Source organism: Rhipicephalus microplus, chromosome 6 (genome assembly GCF_043290135.1).
Source record: "Rhipicephalus microplus isolate Deutch F79 chromosome 6, USDA_Rmic, whole genome shotgun sequence".
NCBI lineage: Eukaryota > Metazoa > Arthropoda > Arachnida > Ixodida > Ixodidae > Rhipicephalus > Rhipicephalus microplus.
The window spans coordinates 104,419,299-104,422,672 of NC_134705.1; positions in this window are offsets into that span (position 1 = coordinate 104,419,299).

The following is a 3,374-nucleotide window of genomic DNA, read 5'->3' on the forward strand; positions in this document are numbered from 1 at the left end:
GTCGTGCCATCATAACCACCATCATTTTCTTGATCACTGCACCGCCCCTCTCGCGCAGCTGATACCGCCATGTCGTCCTCCAGCCCAAAACCCTTCGCCGACCTCTGTGCTGTGGTGCTCGCCTCCTAAGGTGAAACCTACTACCCACTTCCGGGGAGCCGCAAGTTCCAGGTTTCCTCTCCGACCCAGCAAGCGGTACCAGACGGCCCGCAGCCCTACCTTGACAAAGACCTTACTTCCCCGGTGACAGGAACAATGATTGCTGCAACCGACCACGACGACGAGGTGTAAGACGCTCGCACTTGCCCTGACTTCACCACCAAAAGTTCCGTTTCATTGGTGCCCACGTACAAACGTTCATTGCAGGTGCCTGCCACATACATGATTTCTGCGACATCAACGGCACGCGACACCTCAGCGCCACCAGACTTCTTGATGGCTACCTGGCCACAAACCTTGGAGCCTGGGCCCAAGATATTTTCGCCAATTATTCGACAACCGATCCCGGAGCTTCCACAGTCGACAAGATTTAATAAACACGATCTTCCATCAACCTTGGCAATCTGCGCATCTTGTAGGCAGCCACTACCATCCACCTTGACGTCTCCCGCAGCTGAAGTTCCTACCCGCGACATGCTACGGCGGAACTTCAGAGATGCTGCTACATTGAACAAGGACCAGATGACAGATTCGCCAACGGCAGAACAGCTAGCACATTCCATATTAACCACACAGGCGGACAACCACAAGGCTGCCCTGACGAGCACGGGTACGCCAGCTGACCTTCCGGCAGAGCCCACCCCCAATGGGTCTCATGACCATCCTCCAGCGCCCTTTAAGAGCGACATGACCTCGCAACAATGCACCTTGAATGCAGATGTGCCCCTCGGCATGGCCCAGGCGTCCAGTACCTTTCCGTGGCGCATCGGCCGACCAGTCGCTATGGATTTGCTTGCCTGCCGTAACCTTCGTGCGCTTCTTCGAGCACGGCGTTTCCACGCCCGTCGACTCGGTCAGCTGCGCCGGCATTTCAGCCACACTGCAACGCTCAGGTCGGTTTTCCATCGACGGCTACGTTTGCGAAAGGCCTGCCAGCCGACTGCTTCTTGTCAACAACCATGTCGGCGCAATGTGCACCGTTGGAGACGCCGCCGCGTCCTTTACACTTCAGAACTTGGTCGTCTTGGTTCCGCTTGAATGCATAGCACCATTTCGCCACCATCACCGGCTCGGCCTTTTGGGCGCCCTCCCACGGCGCCACTTGTGGTTACATTTGTCAGCCGTGCATGCTCGAAGCACCAGGTGCGCTCTCAAGTGATCCCGCCAAGTCATCGTGGGAAGCACGTGTTCATGACTACAGTGACCCGGCGCTTCCATTTTTGTCCCTTGCGCTTTCGATCTGCTTAGCGATGGCCCATAAACGTTGACAACCTGAACTTCCAAAATGAACACTTTATGAATTGTCGTTCATATATATAGCATTTGTCGCTCTCTTTCTTTTTTTCATATGCCTTCAAATCGCGCAAAGCGCTAGAAATGAAGCCCTGTAGTGCCATGATCACTATCATCATTTTGTTGATCACTGCGCCGCGCCTCTCGCGCAGCTGATGCTAGCTCAAGCTGCGCGAGAATTAGAATGAGCTTCTGGCCTGGCGGTTCGGACGCTGCAGCTACAGCCGCTCCGCTTTAGCAAATAGTTTTGAATAATAAAGTGGCGAGAGAACGACATGACCACGTTCCAGTTCAAATTTTAACAGCTTGCTTCGAAACATCACGGTTTGTCTGTCACCCGCTGGTGTGAAGTAGACCAGTGTTGCAAGCGTGCTTTTCCGCGGTCGGCACTAAAGGTCATCGCTCTGGTCCGATCTCCGGTGATGAAAGCTCACTAGACTGTGCGCCACCACCCGAGGCGTCGGTTTCCGATTTCCCACGCTCTCGCCACCTCGCGACTCCGTCACCTTCGTTCTCTTTGCTTCGTAGGCACCACAGTACGTGACAAGTTCCTACAATGAGTGTTACGCACGGGTACTGGCGTTCTTCCTAGCCCCCTCGCCTGCCCGCTCTCAACCGCGTTGTGGAACGCCTAATAAGCTGCATGTCTGCCATTTAAGCGTTAGTAATTTGACTAATGGCAATGGCGAGTATGGCATAAAGAGGCAGATGGTTAACGTGCCGATCTTTGTGGCCACACTGTACGTTATACGCACGCTTGTTAACAAGCCTTCCTACAGCAATTGTATCGCGAAGAAACGCCCTTTGCTCTTCCGAGCAAGCTTTTCTAACATCAATCACATTCTGAGAAATGCGTTGATTTTTTTTTAACCCGACGGCGCATTCATATAGAATGTTATTCAGTTAGCGGCGTTTTGAGTGCTTTGTGTAATGCGTCATGCCCGTGCTTGCCCGCCCCTTCTTTGTAGGAGCACCAGAACAGCCTCTGAAAACTCGAAATCAAACGCGTTATTCTCTCTCGGCGTGCCTCGTTTTTTGTTTCAATTTTTTTTGCTATTCTTGACGTCAGAGTGGTGAGGTGCGGGAGAACGTTAGGGCACATGCCCTTAATTGGTTCATGTATAGGAAATGTCACTTCTGAATTTTATGCCACCCAGCTTAGCCATGCATTGGCTCACCAGTTTTTTTTTTTTTACTTGGTATGATAATCGGGCGCGATGAACAGATTGCTTCCTTTTTTGAATTTCAGATTGCGCTAGCGTAAGTGACGAAGTGTAATCGGCCAGCTCACAATCTTGATGCACTAAGCGCTTCGCGATGGTATCTTATACTGTTTTTAGAAGGCAGAATTATTTAGGAGACGTGACCTTTGGGAACTGTAGTCGTAGAGGGAACTAAAGCGACTGGAGATGCATCGTAAATGTTCGATACTGTCAAAAGGTAGCCTTTAAAGCGAAAGATACCCACCTGTGCAGAAAAAAACGCCGGACTGCTTCCACACTCTCTGTGTGATGTTTTTATTGCAATAACAACTATAGAGACACTTGTATATAATCTCATAGTCACCGTATTGCTCTTTATAAAGTCCAAATTGAAAAATTTGTGCATCGCATACTGTACCCGCCAGTCAAAGCTTGCGACCTTTACTGAGAAACATTGCTGAAGTCCAGCAGTGGCCTAGACATAATTTTTTTATAGGTGAGGAGAGCGGCACCTGCTTTGATTCGAGGTGGGAAGAGGTTGGTCACCCCCTTAAAAAATCATTGTTGTTCAGTATGCCATGGCAAAATAATTTTTATTTCGGGAGGATGCGGCACGGGCTCGGTGTGCCACTTCGCTTCACCACTGAAACGTAGATAAACGATTCTGGGCACCTCCGCCACTCAGAGCACATATGCGATAACATCGCTCAAAGTGAATGG